Consider the following 21186-nt stretch of genomic DNA (forward strand, 5'->3'; position numbering starts at 1 on the left):
GAAGCCATAACAAGTGAATAAAATAAAACATTATGTTGGAAGCCATAACAAGTGAATAAAATTGGAAGCCATAACAAGTGAATAAGATAAAATAAAACAAGTGAATAAAATAAAACGTTATTCAAAAGCTAAACTATCTCTTTTTTCCATTATGTGTTTAAAATAATATTCTATCTTATTTAAGCTTATTTATTTATTTTAAACAACCTGATTAACTAAATTGAATTAAAAACCAATTTAAACTTTCTAAAATTATTGTACTAAAATAATATTCAAAGCAAGATTCCCACGCATGCATATCCATCAATTGCCTTCACCACCTAGTCTGCAAGATTCCCGCGCATGCACAAAATGACCACTGTACATTTTCCGAATGTGCTTTTTTGCTCCAAACATGGGGGTGGTGGAGATTGCCGAGGCTAGCCCCAGAAAATCCTAACGTCTACTCCTTCCCCTACGCAACTAGGTAAATTTATGATGTTATTTCATTTTGTATATTTATTCTATAAATATTTGTAAATAATATTATTTATCTTTTTTTGTTTAGGTTCATTACAACCGGACTAGATTACAGTCTTACCCCAAAAAATAAAATAATATTTTATCGTCAACTCTTGGACGCCTCCGAGCACAAGATGTATTACCACTAAATCACTCATCTTCTAACTGATTTATTAATATCAAGCATTCTCAATAAATAACATATTTACTTTTTTCTTTGCAGTTTATTTGGAGACCATATTTGGGATTGGAACATCAACCCAACACCGAAGATGCAGCTGTTTGGACAGCAAAAACGGCTATAATGCGGTTCACCACTGTGGAGATGCACCAAAGTGACCGTGTCAAACTGCAGTTCGGAATGCATCAAGAAATCCCAGGCCCCCCAATGTCTTTGGAACCTTGGCATCTTAAAAAAGTCAGCCACCAGTGGTACGCCCAAAACTGGAAGGAATTTGCAAAGGAGTTCCGTAAAATATGGAAAGACTGTGCCCATTATGTTCTACAATTTCTGGTGGCGCCCAACGAAATGAAGCCGACAAGGGAATATGTGGATTGGTATAGAGCAAATACAAATCCAGAAATGATTGTGTCTGACCCGTTCTATTTGGACGATCCCCGGATGCAACAACCATATTTCCAACAACAACAACCACCACAATATTCCCAACAACAACAACCACCACAGTATTACCAACAACAACAACCACCACCATATTACCAACAACAACCACCACCACCTTATTACCAACAACAACCACCACCGTCGTATTACCAACAACAACCACCATAACACATGTCCACCCCCCAACCAAATCAACACTACATACCACAAACTCAACCCCAATACCATGAAGATTACCAACACCAACCTCAACATTCCCACCACCATCAACAGTCCCAACACCTACCACAATATCAATCCCCCCACATCCACCAATCCCAACACTTCCATCACGACGATGTCCCGAGCTCTTCCAGTCCTCCACCTATCCCCGACACGGGTATACAAGAGGATTACCAACAAGACTACTACACACCATAACAAACATTGTTCTTTAGCCAACTCGATTCAACCCTCAACTACCAAAGGCCACATTTTGAGAGCGCACCCAACAGGAGTCAGTTTGTCCCACCGAGACAAAGCTTTGAGGGCGCAGAGGGCACCCGCCTTTCCTACAGCATTGAAGGGACTTCGACCCAACCACAACGGCAAACGGCAAGGGGACGCGTTAGGACTAGGGGTGGTAATAGGGAAGCGCCACCACCACGTGAACCGTCTAGGCGAGTAGTTACACCTCCCTCGTGCTGATCGTACTAGGGACCGCATCATATGTGATAAATCTCAAATTAATAATGCATTTTAATCATATCTTTATAATATTTGTCTTGTGTATTATTTTAATAAAAATATTTTGTGTTTATTATCTTTATATCTTTATCTTTAAAGATATTGTGTATCATATCTTTATATATATATATATTAATTTACATGTATATAAATATTTATTTACACGTATATAAATTAATTTTTTTCCAAAAATTTATAAATAATATTAATTACTTATAAATTAAATTTATATATATATATATATAATTAATATATATATAAATTAATATATATATATATATATATATATATATATATCTTGTAAATAATATTATTTATATATATGTATTAATATAAATTAATATAATTTATAATAAATATAAATTAATAAATTTAAAATAACTTAAAAAAGATTTTTTTTAAAAAAATTAAAAAAATTAAAAAATATTATTAAAAAAAAAAGAAAAAAAAAAAACAAGGTAGGCGCCACTCTTAGTGGCGACTTGCCCTACCCTTAAGGGTAGGCGCCAACTAGGGTGGCGCCTAAGGCCAATTTATGGCAAAAATTGGCCATTTTTGTAATTTTTTTGAAAAAATGTGTATTTTTGGAAATTTTTTTAAAAAACTGGATATTTAAAAAAAAATCTTATTAATCTTCTAATATGACATTCTCATGAATTATGGCATGATCCTTTAGGTATAAATTGTACATATTTTAACCTTTAGAATAGGTTGTACATGATTAATCATATATTTCAATTTAATTCAAACCCTCGATTTAAGTTGAGTAAAAACAATTTTGATCAATTAAATCATTTGATGTTGTATAATCCTACGGTTTAATTTGAGTGACCAAAAGACCCTTGGTCACTTAATAAGACTTTTTTTACTCTAAGCTGTGGAGCTCGAGGCTTCAAGTCAGATTCTCAATCAAGGCATCCTCAGTCATACTAAGCAGTGGATAATACAAGCATATTAAAGGTTACATCTTCAAGAGTTTGTTAAATCAAAGTTAGGATTGTGTGGCATGAACTTTAAGTAAAAGAGAAGGAATGGGACTATAGAATTCTCACCCCCATTTTGAATATCTTTGGGTATGGGATGAATGACTCAGTGCTCATTGTATTCACCTCTATTCATAGACTTTAGCACAATTCTAATCATATGATTGGCAAGCCTCTCTATCCTCACAAAGCAATGCAATAAGCAAGGACTACATCAACAACTTATCAATCATAATTCAAGTTATATGATACGAGCCTTAAGCAACGGAGAAGGGATGAGACTGGAGAATTCCTACCCACATTATGAATATCTTTGGGTATGGGACGTTTGACCCAGTTGCTCATTGTATTCACCTCCATTCATAGACTTTAGTGCAATTCGAATCGAACGATTGATAAGGTCTTCATCATTACAAGAAACAATAAAGACTTTTGTTCAACAACTTGAAACTTAAGATGAGAATTACATGTCACGAGCCTTAAGTAGTAAAGAAGGAATGATACTGGAGCTTTCCTACACTCATTCTAGATATCTTTGGGTGAATGGCGTTTGGCCCGTTCCTTATCGTATCCACCTTTACTCATAGACTTTAGTGTGATTCTTATCCAATAACTATCAAGTATATTCCATTCTTTCACCCTATCAATCAATCATTTCCTCTTGCTTCCTTAAATATCTTATTTTCAGTCCTAGTGGGTTGAACTACGAAAGCTCTGATTTTCTTATTGCACTATAAGAATACGTAGGCAGGAGAATTTAGTTTCTTCGCGAGCTACCTTATTTATCAATTTACCCTATTTATCGATCAATCATTCAACACCCTAATAGTGGAGCATCTTTTGCTATCAACGACTCGTGGTTGTACACCCTCTTCTAATCCATTCTTTATCTTGTGAGGTATTAAACCTTGGCTCTTCTATTTAGATATTTTCCTTGAGATTCATAGACTCTGGCATCTAATTCTTTGCCTTGTGAGGTATTAAACCTTGGCTCTTCGATTTAGATCTTTGCCTTAAGAGTCATAGACTCTGGCATCTAATTCTTTGCCTTGTGAGGTATTAAACATTGGCTCTTTGATTTTGATCTTCGCCTTGAGAGTCATAGAATCTGGCATCTAACTCTTTACCTTATGAGGTGTTAAACCTTGGATATTCGATTTTGATCTTTTCCTTAAGAGTCATAGACTCTGGCATCTAACTTTCTTTGCCCTGTAAGGTGTTAAACCTTAGCTCTTCAATTTTTCTCTTTGCCCTGAGAGTCATGGACTCTGGCATTTGACATTATTTTCCTCGTGAGGTGTTAAACCTTGGTTATTCGATCTTTATCTTTGCCTTGAGAGTCATGGACCATGGTATTTGTCTCTTTTACCTTGTGAGGTGTTAAACCTTGGTTATTCAATTCTATTCAATTCTCATCCTTGAGAGTCTTAGACTCTGGCACTTGATTCTCTTTGCCCTGTAGGTATTAAACCTTAGCATTCAATTCCTTGACATCATCAGTTATAAACTTTGGTAGTGATACCTTACCTTGAAATTCACGAACCTTGACATTCCTTTTCAGCCTTGAAGGGTGTTGAACCCTGGCAAATCGATCTATCAAACTCTTCTTGCCTCATCAATCACTTTACTTTCAGCCCTAGTGGGCTGAATTATGATTGCTCTGATTTTCTCATTGTAGGGTGAGAATACGTAGGCACGAGGGTTCGAATCCTCTGCGAGCATACTTATTTATTATTCCTGACTTAGGGCATTCTTCCATTCATCTTCATAGTGCATTCATAATCTACCTCCATTCATTCCATGTGATATACCTTACTCTTTTAGCCAAATACACTATATTTTTGAGCTCCATCTTATATCTCTTTGTAAATCAAGAATCAATTTGTTTATCTTGTTAGTCCTCTCATTGCTTAGACGAACATCTCCTTACTTACTTTGTAGTCGTATACAGGCAACCTTTTCTTTTCGGTTATTCCAATACAGTGTTGTAAGCCCTCACTTGTTGGTTCAAACTAGTTTTACTCTTGGGTTCACATTTCCACCCCTTGTTGGAGTTCAAATCACATAATCCTTTGGTTCAGACCCTACTTTGATCACACTTCTTTTCATCTCCCACCACTAGTTCTTTAAACTACGGAGCTCTGAATTCCTCATTGCACTATGAGGATACGTAGGCATGAGGGCCTCAATCCTCACCAAGCACTTTATCTATTATATTCCTTCCTTTTCCATTCTTTTGCGAGTAGTCTTTAGATATAACACCTATTCGAGCAAGAACAATCAAAATGGTTCCCATGGAGTACCATGGATGTTTGGGGTGCTAATATCTTCCCCTTGCATAACCGACTTCCTTATCCAGTATATCTCTTTCCTCGGGATTTTATCGATGTTTTCCCTTTCCTACGGGAATAAATAAAGTTCGATGGCAATTCTGTTGTATATTCGAGCGTGCGATATATTCAGGTATATTTCAGCTAGCTTCAGGTGTCATCTCGTTTAAAATTCTGGAGAGGAAGTCTATATTTCCCACTTCTTTCATACGTCATTATCACAAATGCACATCTTATATATGAATCATTATCCGACCTTCTAGTTACCACACCAAATCCTAGTTGGAGGTCTCCGTACGAATCCTTTGAAGCATGTGATCACAAAATTTAAACTCTTGCTCATTTTTAAATTGGTTGCCAACATCTACCATCTTCACAATAACACCTTTGGCATCTGGAGACACAACATGTTTGGGGAAAACATCGGGGTGCACCATATCTAATGAAAACAATTACAATAAAATATTTAATAAGTGTTAATACTATAAACAGAGCTGAAAGAATAATAACAGACAGATACCGAAAATGCATTTCCGGATGAGTTCATACTCGTTTCGAAAATATATCTCTGGAATAAACAGGCATTTTTCAGACTGAAAACAAGATTAATGTGATCAATGGGGCTTGAAATAAATAATATTTACTTGAAACTTCAACTTTTTTTGCTCCCTTTGAAGTGATGAAACATAAGATTGAAGATTTGGAGTGAAAATATGGATTGAGAATATAAAGGTCTTTGGTAAGGGTTTAGAGTGGAAAACAAGTATGGTTGTGTGACCATGCAGTTTAGTGTTTCATCAAATTATGTTGGAGATGCATCTTCGAAAACATTAGACATGCAAAGGTCACATAAATTTTAAATTCCTGCCCCCAAACCTCCAACGATGCATCTCCAGAATGTCCACTGGACTGATCAACTATGAATATATTTATTGAAAATACTCGGAGATACATCTCCAGAATATTTTTTAGTATTAATCTAAGGTGACACTCATTTGGTATGTCATAACGTTAGTGCATGGTGCATTCGGAGATATATCTCCGAAATCGGATGAGCAATTTCTATTTTCCATAGGTGACACCATAGTGTGCTATAATTTAATTGATGTAGGCCCCACCAAACTATCTTGAAATTGTGGATTTTATATTCTCACACGTGTTTTGGAGTTTTCCTTGTTTTATATCTTTCATGATTTGACATTGCAATTATGCATTGAAATAATTCCTCAACTCATATTTGTAACAAGAGTAGTACTATATGATAGAGATGTAAAATAAATATTAAAATTCACATGATAACTCGCGTGCATCAATTAGTTTTATTTCAACAAACTAACTCAAACAAAAGTAAATCTCTTGTTACAATTACAACAAAAACATACATTGGAGCCTGAAACTAATAAGTTAAAACAATTACACAAAGAAAAACAGAACCAACATAGAACACAAACACCTCTTTTTCCTCACAAGAGAATGGATTAACTGCATGTTTAGATTATTGTCACGACTATGATGAATTAAATACTCTAATTTTTCTACTTTTATGATTCCGTCAAATTCATCGTGATTCCAAACATGCACTAAGCCAGAGACTTCAACTGAGCAACCAAATCAATGATAAATTAATTCTGAGTTTCTTTGTTTAACATAAACTTTCTCCATTTGATGTGCTTTTCTCTTATGCTCTTCTCAGGCTCTTTCTTATCATCCACCATTATAATCTACATTGCCTCCATTATATCCTCTTTATAAAAATATACATTTTCTTCCTTCTTATTAACCTCTATCACTACCTCCATATCACTAGCAACCAACTTAGAATTGAAAAACTAGTCACCCTTAAAAGGTGACAACACAAGTTGACAAACATTTATCATAGCTTCAATCACAGAACTAAAACCACCATGACAAACATAGCATCCAACACTACTGTGTTTCAGAATAAGTTGTTGTTGCAACCAACCACTATGCATTATTCCTCCATCTTTCACTATTTCCAAAAACCCTTCTGGCAATGTTATTTTCAACTCAATTTCTGCACATAAGTTGGATGGAAAATTTAGAACCCAAATGAATGGTAAACCAGTGAGTCCCAACCCGGTTGATAGTTCATAGATTTGTTCATCATTCATAAATGTTTCACTCCCAAATTGAAGGCACAATAGTGTAAGAATCAGAAATAACAGAGAATTTTTTTTTACAAATATAACACCAAGTTGAGAAGCTAGTTTTGGAAGTCAGTTTTGTGCAAATTCAAAGAAAACACAATGAGGTTTGAGTTCTAAAAAATGGACTTGATCTGAGTTTGAGTGAGGTCAAGTGCATGAATGAGATTTCCAGATAAATGAGGTGGCAATTAAGCAGTGCTGGTTGTGCCATTTGGAAACTGAAGTGGGATAATGTTGATGGATGGGTTGAGATTAACTGTAGATTTGATTCTATGAATGTTGGGTGAAGCTAACAAGAAAGTGATGCAAACTCCATTAGAGAATATCTTGTTTGATAATTGAACAAGAGGACTTATGTGATCAAATTCTAGGAATGGAAACATGATCACATGAAGTTGATCATGATAGAATAGAATATTTTGTTATAATGAGTCATAATTAGTTTCGTATAATTATGTTGTATCATAATTAGATAGTTGACCAAATGTTACACATTGATGTATATATATTCTATTCAGATCAATTGAGATGGACATTCGTTTTGCTCGGGAAAAGGTAGCTCGTGGTCAGGCTCGCGTCCTTCATGTTCCCTTAAGACATCACATCGCAGACATCTTCATCAAAGGACTTCCTCGCATTCTCTTTGATGATTTTCGGACCAGTCTAAGCGTCTATGAACCTCCCGATTCAACTGTGGGGGTGTGATAGAATAGAATATTTTGTTATAATTAGTCATAATTAGTTTCCTATAATTATGTTGTATCATAATTAGATAGTTGACCAAATGTTACACATTGATGTATATATATTCTATTCGAATCAGTTGAGATGGACATTCATTTTGTTCGGAAAAAGATAGCTCATGGTCAGACTCGCGTCCTTCATGTTCCCTCAAGACATCATATCACATACATCTTCACCAAATGACTTCCTCTCATTCTCTTTGATGATTTTCGGACCAGTCTAAGCGTCTGTGAACCTCCCTCTTCGACTGTGGGGATATGATAGAATAGAATATTTTGTTATAATTAGTCGTAATTAGTTTCCTATAATTATGTTGTATCATAATTAGATAGTTGAAAAAATGTTACACATTGATGTATATATATTCTATTCAGATCAATGAGAAGGACACGATTTCCATTATCTTACAGATCATAAATATTGTTCTTCACAGCTTCAGTAACTAGACATTTTATTGTGTGAGATTTGTTATGCTTGGTTTGAAAGTGTTTGATATATTATTTCTCTAAAATAATACAACAAATATAAATATAAAATTCAATGTAGAGGTTCCCTGGTGGTAAATGGACCAGCATTTCTAAATTATTTGTCTTGTGGTTGTTATGTGTGGTCAGTTTTATTTGGTTACACATTTGGTAATCGGGTACGTTGGCAACAATTAAATGTCATTTAATTAAAATGCTATGTTTAGTTTCAAACAAGATAAGTTTCTTAAAAGTGAGGAGTTTGGGCTTACTCACCCTACAAAACTGATTTATAGAGTGACGATTACCCCCTTATAAATATATATTTAGGTTATAGATTCTCCTACGTGAGACTCTTAACACCCCTTTTCATTCTAAAGATTTGTGTCTGGCGCGTGAAATTAAATGGTGGGTGGTTCAATGTATCTTAAACGAGACTCTGATATCATTTTGAAAATGTGTGGTTGGGTCTAATTCAACCATATAAAATCAGCTTGTAGGATGAGGATTGTCACCACTTATAAACAAATATTTAGGCCATAGATTATCTAATATGAGACTCTTAACAATAACAATAAAACATAAATAAATATTTTTTACGGGTTGTATCCCATCTAGCATTTGTCTAATATCATTATCTTAAGTTGTAGGATGTGGATTGTTTATGTTAAACACAAAATTCATATTATCCACTGAGATGTGGGCGTCGATTTTACTTTGAACAATGTTATTGAACCTTTCCACCAAGCCATGATCAATTATCCTCAGCCTGTAATTGATTAATAAGAGAAAAATACCACATAATCGATTATATCAACATCATAATTGACTAGAGAGGGAGTAAAGTTAAATAATCGATTATGCTTTGGCAAAATTGGCTTTTGCTTTTTTCAAAGAGTTTTTCAGACGCTTTTAGAAAGAGATGGAGTTTGAAAAGATATTTTCATGAGTGTGTGCATACTTTATGTACTTAGAGAGCATCACACTATATTTTCATATTGATCCTAAAAACATCTTAAAATCAGGAGTGTGTTTATACTTCTAGTACTTAAGAGGACATCAAAATATTTTTACATATTGATCCTAAAAAAAAATTAAAATCTTGAGTTTCAAATCAAATGTGTGCTTAGAATAGTCAGGTCTTTTTCTTGATGTTGTTCTTTAGATATTGAAATTCTTTGAGTCATTCATCAGAAAGTATATTTTGCGCTTTTTGACTTATTTCCATTTTGATGATGTTCATTATTTTTTACCTTGTTATGTCTTCACCAAAGCATGTATGCACATAGAACCACATTCTCCCCTTTTTGATGATGACAAAATTCTCTCTGAGAAGTGGCTTAGTTGGAGGTTTAAGATTCAGAGAAATATAGTTTTAACTCCTCTTGGAAAAATTAAAGATAATCATCCACTCCCCTTAGGAGTATACTTATCTCCCTTTTGGCGTTACTAAAAGGCGGGAAAAAATAAACAAGAGAGATAAAAATTGCACATCGAACATTTAATTAATGCATGATTAATTCAACATTCCTAATTTAGTTATGATAAAAAATAATCTTTGGGAAGAAGTTTAATAGAAATATATGTGAGTTGATTAGATGAATCCACGGTTTAATTAAGCATTCCCCTTTTTTGAACACGAACCTTAATAAAATGGTGTCTAATCTCAATGTGTTTCATCAAAGAGTGAAGTATCAAATTGTTTGGGAAATTTATGGCGGTAGTGTTGTCGCACTCAATTGGGATAGTTCTGAGATTAATTGCATAGTCACTTAACTATTTTTTCATCTATATTACTTGCACACAAAAACTACTTGCACTGACGTATTCTACTTCTATTGTGAACAATGCAGCACTTGTTTGTTTTTTCTATGCCAAAAAACCCATATAGTTACCTAGAAAGTGACATGTTCCACCGGTGCTTTTTCGACTTTGTTTACATCCTAAAATGCGCCTAGTGGAAGTGATTTTACCTCGGTTGGTTAGTTCATCGAAGTAAAAAAATATATATAGTATTATACTAGTGTTAGAAGTCTCGTCCTGATGCATGTGAAGTAAAATGGTATATGGAATTTCCAAGATCACAATGCCAAAGCATCTATGCGAAGAGTGTTGCATTTCCAAGTGAAGCTAGAGAAAATATACCTGAACGTGTCGTACGCTCAAACATACAATAGAGTCGCCATCGAACTTTATTTATTCCTGAAGAAAAGGGAAAACATCGATAAAACCCGGGGAAAGAGAATAACTGGATAAGGAAGTCGGTTATGCAAGGGGAAGGTAATAGCACCCTTTACATCCATGGTACTCCATGGGAACCATTTTAATTGTTCTTTCTCGAATGGGTGTTATAGCGGAAGATACTCGTAAAAGATTAAGGGAAAAGAAAAGAAATAGATATAGTGCTCAGTGAGGATTATGGTCATCATGCCAACGTACCCTTATAGTGAAATAAGGAATTCATAGCTCCGTAGTTCATAGAACTAGTGGTGGGAGGTGAAAAGAAGTTGTGATAACAAGTATGGTGTGAACCAAAAGATTATGTGATTTGAGCTCCAAAAAGGGACGAAATCTGAACCTAAGAGTAAAACTAGCATGAACCAACAAGTGAGGGGCCTAAGGCATGGTATCACTATATTGGAATAACCGAAAAGAAGGAGAATTAAGTGTTTGGTTTCACAGCACAAACGACTCTTGATTCACAAGTTGACACAAGATGGAGCTCAAAGGGATAATTTATTTGGCTCAAAGATAACAGGTATATCACATGGAGTGAATGAAGGTAGAAAGTACTGAATGAAGGTAGTGATTAATGGTCTATGGATATGAATGGAGGGTTCCCTAAGGCAGAAGGGGGAATAATTAGGATTATGCTCGCCAAGATTCACATCCTTGTGCCTATGTATTCTCACTGTGCAATGAAAAATCAGAGCATTCGTAGTTCGTAGAACTACGAGAACAAAGGAAAGAAGATAAAGAAGTGTTTGCCTAAACAACTAGGACTAACAAGACAAACAACTTCGAGGGTATGATTGAAGTGATGAACAATATACTTGTACCAACAAAATGATAGCATGGGAACCCATAAAAGGCAAATGAACTTTGAACCAAAGAGTAAACAGACAAACCAACAAGTGAGGGGCCTAGGGCATGGTATCACTGTATTGGAATGACCGGAAACAAAGAGAATGAAATGTTTGGTAATAAATCAACAACTCTTTATTCATAAGGTGGAGTTTGATTAAGTCGTCCTAAAGGATAGGTATGGGACCCAAATGAGAATGATGTTTGGTACAAAGAACAATATATCACTGTAGGGGAACAATCAACTTGAAATTAAAGAAGAGCAGTATCTTGGATCCATGAAGGAATAAGCTCTAAAACAAAGACTAAAAGTAAACCAACAAGTGTGGGGCCTAAGGCATGGTATCACTGTATTGGAATAACCAAAAACAAAGGAATTAAGTGTCTGGAAATAAGCCAAAAAACTCTTGGTTCACAAGGTGGACTTTGATTAGGTCATCGTAAAAGGATATGAATGGAATCCAAGGAGAAATGTATTTGATCTCAAAAAGATGGTAATATATGAGGTAGAAATAAATAAGATAGCTCACGGAGAATCTGAATCCTCGTGCCTACGTATTTTCATCGTGCAATGAGAAAGTCAGAGCTTTCATAGTTCAGCCCACTAAGGCTGACATCAAAGGCAAAAGAAGTGATTGATTGATAATGGAATATGAAGAGTGCTTGACATTTATTTGATTTGAATCACACTAAATTCTATGAATGAGGGTGGATGCTTTGAATAGCTAGGGTCTACACCCTGTACACAAAGTCACTCTAGACAAGGGTAGGAGAAACTTTATCTCATCATTCCTCATTACTTAAGGCCCATGGCATGTGATTTTTATCATAACTGACAAGTTGTTGGAGAAGAATATTCTTTGTTGCTCCTTGAGTTAATGTTGCTTTATGTGAAGAAGACTTGACACTTTATTTTATTCTTATTGCACTAAAGTCTATGAATGAGGATGAATGCTCCGAATAGCTAGGGCTTATGCCTCGTACATAAAGCCACTCTAGATAAGGGTAGGAGAAACTTTGTGTCATCATTCCTTATTAATTAAGGCTCGTGGCATACAATTTGAACCATAGTTACCAAGTGTTGACCTTTGATATATCTTATATAATCCGCTACTTGATTTGACTGGGATGCCTTGCATGAAAGTCTGGACTTAAAGCTTCGAGATCCATAACATTACAAGTTATCATATCAAGTGATCAAGGGACTTTTGATCACTTGAATAGACTATGGGATTATATATGACCAAAGGATTTAGTTACTCAAAATTGCTTTTGATCAACTTAAATTGAAGGGTGTGAATTAATTTGAAATTTATGATTAACCTAATCTAAGGGTTAAGGTTACTCACAAGTTATTCTTAAGGGAGCATGACACAATTAAAGTCATACTAATCAGATATTCCATGAAAAACTTGATTAAACTAGCTAATATTCTAAGTCAAAATTTAGTCCTCAAGAAACATGCATTTCTATGGCTAAAATGACAAAAATAACCCTAAGCCTAAAATGGTCATTTCACATGAAATATCAATTAGGAACAAAATTAAATCCTAATCAAAATTCTAACTAGAACCTAAAAATTGATCAAGTTCTAAAATCTATTTTAACCTAATTGTTTAGAAACTAAACTAAATTTCTAAAATCAATTAAAAAATCTAATTAATCCTAATTTTAGTCTAATTAAATTTTAGCTAATTAGTCCTAAATTCTAATTAAATCCTAAGAATCTAACTAAATCCTAAACATTTGATTAACCTAAGTAAAAATGATTAACAAGAATTAATCTTAATTAAACAAAAAATATATAATTAAACTTGATTAATCTAAACAAATGTTGGGAATTTTTTTTTAAAATATCCAGAATTTTAAAAAAAAATTCAAAAATATCCATTTTTTCCAAAAAATTACAAAATTGGGCAATTTTTGCCCTAATTTTGTACATAGGCGCCACCCTAGTTGGCGCCTACCCTTAAAGGGTAGGGCAAGTCGCCACTAGGAGTGGCGCCTACCCTTTAAATTTTTTTTTTTTTTTTTTTTTTTTAATTTTTTTTAATTTATGAATTTATATTTTTTCTAAATTATATTAATTTATATTAACACATATATATAAATAAAATTATTTACAAGATATATAATATATATATATATATATATATAATATATATATATATTAATTTATATATATACTAATTTAATTTATAAGTAATTATTATTATTTAAAATTTTTTGGAAGAATTAGGGTTAATCATGTTAAGGTTAATTTATCAATTATAATTAGGGTTTATTGATCGGTTATAATTAGAGTTTGGTAGTTATGACCTAATTGAAACCCTAATTCCCTATAAGATTAAGTAATCAAGTGCGACAGTAATTAGGGTTAGGTAGACTGGTGTACAACCCAGATCTTTTCCTATAAATAAAGTGTTATTTCCTTGCATTTTCTTCACCACTGTTTCCTATCACTTTCTGTATCAAGTTGAGTTCATGGCATCCCCAAGACCGTCGTCATGGCAGCGAACATCATCAAGGCGCCCGGATCCTGAACCAGTAATCTTAAAAAGGGATGGGCATGTTATTTTCTCGCCTTTGAAACCTCCAATGGAGATGAAATTTTGGAACATCCGTTCGTTGGACCAACTAAAAAGGTCCTTGATGTCTTGGTTAGAGGGAGATTACCAACCTGGTGAAGTCATCAGAAGGATTCAGAGGCTTAGAACAAGGTTCTCATTTGAAACTGGAGAAACGATACGTTGGTGGGTTGAAGTTGAAAGCGACATTGATTGCATCCAAATGATGCATGGATCAGACGACATAGTGTTAACTGTTGTAATTTCTTAGATTTTAATGGTTGTTTGTCATGTTGTTGTTGTATTTGTTATTGTTCTAGTACTTGTTCTTGTTTTAGTACTTGTTTTTGTTCCAGTATTTGTTTTTGTTTTAGTAATTGGTGTTGTAATGTTAGATGTTTGTGTTTGTTGTTCAAGTGTCATCTTCTATTTGGAATAAAAAGTAAACTTTAATTTAAAATGATTTTGGTACACAGATTTATGAAAGTGAAAACTAAGTTGTGGAACTAGATCCACGATATGGACATTTGTTCTTATTATGCCCTAGTTGTCTACATATGCTACACTTCCTCTGCATTTTCTCTGCGACGTCCATTTCAGTTCTAATGCGCCTGCTATTTGGGCGACCACTTTTATTCCTCCGCATCGATTCGTTGTGCCAAACAATTTCCCCGTCATACTCTGGCCAATACGCCTCCAATGCTACCACCGGAAAGGGATTGTCGTATACATTGAGCAATGTTGCAACTTTGTAGATTGGAGACACTAGCGATAATGCATCGAAGTGGCTGTGTGAACACGCTGCAATGACATGGGAACAAGGCATACGATAGGCCTGAAATTGACCACAGTCGCACCAACGGTCTGGTATTAGGACCCTATACTCTTGTCTGGGCAGCCCTTGGTTGTGGTCAATTGTTTCCTTGACACTAAAAGTGTGGCCATGGCGGTCGAATTCCGTAACCCGATGGCTGCTGGCTTTGGCAGATTCCTGCCTCATAAACTTCATGCAGGCATCACTATATACTTGACTCGTCTGCAACACTTCATTCCAGCGCCTGCCTCTTGTTACGAACAACGTTGCCATCCGAAAATAGGTCGCACTCACCAATGCGGTTACCGAGAGGTTACGTATGCCCTTAAACACGCCGTTCATTGATTCCACAAGATTTGTTATCATGTGGCCCCACCTCACCCCATCGTCGTATGATCTAGTCCACTTCGCTCTGTCGATATTATCGATCCACCTCCCTGCATCAGAATTTGCCAACACTATTTCCCGGCGATAGTATTGGAATCCAGGTTGGTTTAATGCATACCCCGCGTTTATCAAATGTTGCTTCAAGAAGTTATCCTTGAACTCCCGCATAAAATTTTGAGCAATATGCCTTATGCAGTAGACATGGGTAGACGGGGGGTCATGCCAACCATTTGCTGGATTATTGTATGCACTGTCTATTGAAGCGTGCCTGTCAGAAATCACGCAGATGCCAGCTTGTGGAGTCACGTGCGTTCGAAGATTCTTAAGGAAGAAACTCCAAGCAGCAGCCGTTTCTCCTTCCACCAATGCAAAGGCTATTGGGAAAATATTTGAATTGCCATCTTGTGCGACCGCCATCAGTAACGATCCTTTGTATTTCCCATACAGCCAAGTTCCATCGACTTGAACAAGTGGTTTGCAGAATGTGAACCCGATGATGCAGGGACGGAATGCCCAGAAAAGTCTATGGAAAATTCCATTACCTTCTAGACGAGTTCCGTCAGGGGATTGTGCAGGCAAGGTCTCCATTATAGTAACCGTCCCAGGTGAATACAATCGTAGTGCATCCAGGTAGCGTGGTAGTTGTTTGTATGATTCCTCCCAGTTACCGTACACCAGTTCAATTGCCTTGGTTTTCGCTAACCAAGCCTTTCTGTATGACGGTGTATATTTGAAAACAGCCACACAATGGGAGATAATTGTTTTGACCTTCAGTGACGGGTCAGCCTCAACTAGAGGTAATATGGAATGGCAGATCATGTCATGGCTAAGTTTGCGATGATCCTGTGCCATGTTGGTGTTGACGCAAATGTGAGCTTGAGATATGGACCCTATCACCCACGCATTATGCTTCTTCTTGTACGATGCCATCAACCTATATCCACACTCCGGATTTTTGCATACAATAACGTATCTTTCCGGATTTGATTTGATAACATCGTAGTCAACACAATTTTTCAAGTGCCAGTTCTTTATTGCTAACAGACACTCTTCCTTGGTCCGAAATTGGTCACCCTTCTTTAAGTCCTCATCAGACCTCATATATGGGTTGTAGAACATATCTGATGAGGGCTCATCCTCGCCCAAGTTAAGTGTTGTGAAGCGCGCAGGAGGTGAGTAGCGTTGCGCTATAGGTATTTGAGCTTGGTCTTCGTCTTCAGAATGACGGTTCACCAAGTCATCAACCACGTCTTCAGCATCATCAACCACATCGTCTTCAACGTGGTGCTCAGCATCTTGTTCGTCATCAATCACAGGATCAATAACCTGTGATTGAATATTCTGAGTTGGTTGAGGTTGTTCCAACACAATGTACAACACTATGTATTCGTAACCAGAGTACTCATGGTTACGAAGCATGTATTGTGTCTCCATGTCATTTTGAATCAATGACTTATAAAACTTGACAGAGTTGTTTTCTGAAAAAAAAGGTTGTTGATAAAAAATTTGGGACACGGGTTGTCTTAGTTTGGACTCAATCTTCCTCTTCAGATAAGAGAAGTCAGCTCCTCTATTTAGACAAAAACGAGTGCATTCGGTGTTTCTAAATAGGAAGCCAGACATATGACATTCATAAGTCTCACCATTGACGTGAGCTTTGACTTTGTATTGTGATGAAGATGCCATGTTTTGTGAAGACATTGTCAAGGTTTTGTGAAGGTTTTGTGAAGATTGCTGTGAAGATATTGTGAATACCTTTGCGAAAATGTGTGTGAATATTTATACTGCAAGAATCTTACTGCCTATCCATCAAGTCTTCACCACCAAGCCTGAACTTAGTCTCAGAGATTCCCATGCATGCCTGTTCCCCATCAAGTCTTCACCACCAAGTCTGGCAGATTCCCACGCATGCCTTACACGTGTCACACCCTTGAATGCAACACTCCCACCTAGTCTGTACTAATGCATGCCAACCTATCCACCTAGCCTGAACTTAGTCTCAGAGATTCCCATGCATGCCTGTTCCCCATCAAGTCTTCACCACCAAGTCTGGCAGATTCCCACGCATGCCTTACACGTGTCACACCCTTGAATGCAACACTCCCACCTAGTCTGTACTAATGCATGCCAACCTATCCACCTAGCCTGAACTTAGTCTCAGAGATTCCCATGCATGCCTATTCCCCATCAAGTCTTCACCACCAAGTCTGGCAGATTCCCACGCATGCCAACCTATCCACCTATCCATATTTCCCCCCATTTTGATGAGGACAATGCATCTCTCAAGGGGGTGTAAATAAAAAATGTTGGATAAATATTTGGAGTGATTAAACTCCCCTCACTGATAAAGAGATTATGCTTTACTCCCCCCCTAAGAGTTTACTTATGCCCTTTTGGCATAATAAATAATGTGATAAAAAAAGCGCAAGCACATAGATCACCATAAAATGACAACAAACATGTTATAGGAAAGAAATTCTTAAAATCGTGTTAGTAGTTTCTTACAAATAAAGTAAAATAGTGATTATGTGTTTAAAATAATATTCAATCTTATTTACGCTTAATTATTTATTTTAAATAAGATTCCCACGCATGCCTTACACGTGTCACATTTTTTCATCATCAGATTCCACCAAGTCTTCCCCAAGACAAGACAACTCCCACCTAGTCTGCACCAATGCATGCCAACACTACCACCTAGTCTGCACCAATGCATGCCAACACAACCACCTAGTCTGCACCTATTCTGCAAGATTCCCATGCATGCCTTCCACGTGTCACACCTTTGCATCATCAGATTCCACCAAGTCTTCCCCAAGACAAGACAACTCCCACCTAGTCTGCACCAATGCATGCCAACACTACCACCTAGTCTGCACCAATGCATGTCAACACTACCACCTAGTCTGCACCTATTCTGCAAGATTCCCATGCATGCCTTCCACGTGTCACACCTTTGCATCATCAGATTCCACCAAGTCTTCCCCAAGACAAGAAAACTCCCACCTAGTCTGCACCTATGCATGCAAACACTGCCACCTAGTCTGCACCTATTCTGCAAGATTCCCACGCATACCTTACACGTGTCACATTTTTTCATCTTCAGATTCCACCAAGTCTTCCCCAAGACAAGACAACTCCCACCTAGTCTGCACCAATGCATGCCAACACTGCCACCTAGTCTGCACCTATTCTGCAAGATTCCCACGCATTCCTTACACTTGTCACGTTTTTGCATCATCAGATTCCACCAATGCATGCCAACACTACCACGCATGCCTTACACTTGTCACATTTTTGCATATTCAGTCTACTTGAAAACGAGTATAAATAGAGGGTCATTCTTGCAAGTTTTCATCAACCACTAACACTTTTATTCAGAGAACTCAGGCGAAACTTCTCATCCACCAAGCTTCTTCCTACATTGCAGTCATGTCGCTTCTTACCATGGGCCAAGAACACAGAGGAACTAGGGCAAACATTGCCTCATTCGTAAGTTTTTCTTGAACATTGCCTCTTTCGTATGTTTGTAATTAGTTTTTTAAAAGTCCAATATAATGATTGTTTATATTGTTTGTTTTTAAAGGATCCCAAGAAATTTCGTCAACGTTCACACCCAATGCCTTATCCAGACCCATGGTGTGTACCTTACATAGAGCGTGCGGGTTTCAGTCATGTAATGCATGTCGTAAATGCCACCATTGATGCCAAATTCATTTTGGCTCTGTGTGAACGTTGGAGACCTGAGACACACACTTTTCACCTACCAACTGGTGAATGTACCGTCACATTAGAGGACGTGTACATGCTTTTAGGTCTTAGAATATATGGTAAGCCTGTGACTGGAAATGTTCAACAGCCTAACCAAATATGTGTTCAAATGTTGGGGGTAGATCTGGTCGAGGGTGAGGGGTCTGCCAAAGCAAGGGGTCAGGGTATTAAATTATCTAGCCTACAATTGTACCACGACTCCATAACTTTGACTGAGGAATCCTCCGAACAAGAAAAAGTCATAAAAACCCGGGTTTACATTATGCTATTGTTTGGGAACTTGCTATTTCCCGAAGGGACGGGAAATAGCATAAATTTTATGTACTTGAGTTTGCTCGGGGACATTGATAGAATAAGCACATATAGTTGGGGTTCTGCAGTATTAGCATTCCTATATAGCTCTTTGTGTAAAAATGCACAAAATGAGCACTGTACATTTTCTGGATGTGCTTTTTTGCTCCAAACATGGGGGTGGTGGAGATTGCCGAGGCTAGCCCCAGAAAATCCTAATGACTACTCCTTCCCCTACGCAACTAGGTAAATTTATGATCTTATTTCATTTTGTATATTTATTCTATAAATATTTGTAACTAATCTTATTTATCTTTTTTTGTTTAGGTTCATTACAACCGGACTGGATTACAGTCTTACCCCCAAAAATAAAATTATATTTTATCGTCAACTGTTGGATCGTCTCCGAGCACAGGATGTATCACCACTAAATCCCTCAGCTTCTAACTGATTTATTAATATCATGCATTCTCGATAAATAACATATTTACTTTTTTCTTTGCAGTTTATTTGGAGGCCATATTTGGGATTGGAACATCAACCCAACCCCGAAGATGCAGCTGTTTGGACAGCAAAAACGGCCATAATGCGGTTCACCACTGTGGAGATGCACCAGAGTGACCGTGTCAAGCTTCAATTCGGAATGCATCAAGAAATCCCAGGCCCCCCAATGTCTATGGAACCTTGGCATCTAAAAAAAGTCAGCCACCAGTGGTATGCCCAAAATTGGAAGGAATTTGCTAAGGAGTTTCGTAAAATGTGGAAAGACCGTGCCCACTATGTTCTACAATTTCCGGTGGCGCCCAACGAAACGAAGCCGACAACGGAATATGTGGATTGGTATAGAGCAAATACCAATCCAGAAATGATTGTGTCTGACCCGTTCTATTTGGACGATCCCCGGATGCAACAACCATATTTCCAACAACAACAACCACCACAGTATTCCCAACAACAACAACCACCACAGTATTCCCAACAACAACAACCACCACCTTATTACCAACAACAACCACCACAACCATTTTACCATTTTACCACAACCACCACCTTATTAACAGGTATGATCTTGGCTCTTTTTCTTGATGTATGCTTCTTCTTCTGCTTTCACTTCTTCTTCCAAATCTTCTATGATCTGATTGAGATGAGAATGATGCAAGGTTAAGCTCGCTCTTCTTGAAACTTCAAGGTGAAGCTTCAATGGAGTTCTGAGTAGAGCTTTGAGTGAGAGAGGGAGAGAATCGGGATTGAGCAAAAACAAAGTGAGAGCAAAATGAGGGTTGAAGGTATTCTCATATTTGTGATGTCTCCCTCAATGATTGGCATTGATGCAACATTTATAGGCGATTTTCTTGTAACATAATAGGGTGGGTTAGGTCAATTCGTTAAAAGTTAGAGCAGGTTTGTTATTGATGGTTAGTGAATCAGTTAGAAGTTAGGAAAATTAGTTATCTAATGACAGTTAGTATGGAAATGTCAGTTAGATACCCTAATAGTTAGAGATGATGAGTGGAATGTTAGTGAATTGCCTTGTTAGCTGTGAAACTGAGTTAGATTCTGAATTAGTCAATTTAGATTTGGTTAGCTTAGACAAAGTTATAATTAGTTATGTTAATTGAATTAATGTGTGTTTTCTAGTCAAAATCAATTAGTAGGAGTTGATTTCAATCTGACAGTTAGAATTGGCAGCAACTAGTCTATGGTTTGAAATGACTTGGAATGGATTAATTA

At 36.6% G+C, this 21186-nt stretch overlaps 1 pseudogene; it reads right to left on the reverse strand.

Moving 5' to 3' along the window:
- Positions 1-6745: 6745 nt before the first annotated feature.
- On the reverse strand, positions 6746-7782 carry LOC127095728 (UDP-glycosyltransferase 79A6-like; annotated as a pseudogene).
- Between the last annotated feature and the right edge of the window lie 13404 nt (positions 7783-21186).

Source organism: Lathyrus oleraceus, chromosome 6, assembly GCF_024323335.1.
Source record: "Lathyrus oleraceus cultivar Zhongwan6 chromosome 6, CAAS_Psat_ZW6_1.0, whole genome shotgun sequence".
In the NCBI taxonomy this organism is placed as follows: domain Eukaryota; kingdom Viridiplantae; phylum Streptophyta; class Magnoliopsida; order Fabales; family Fabaceae; genus Lathyrus; species Lathyrus oleraceus.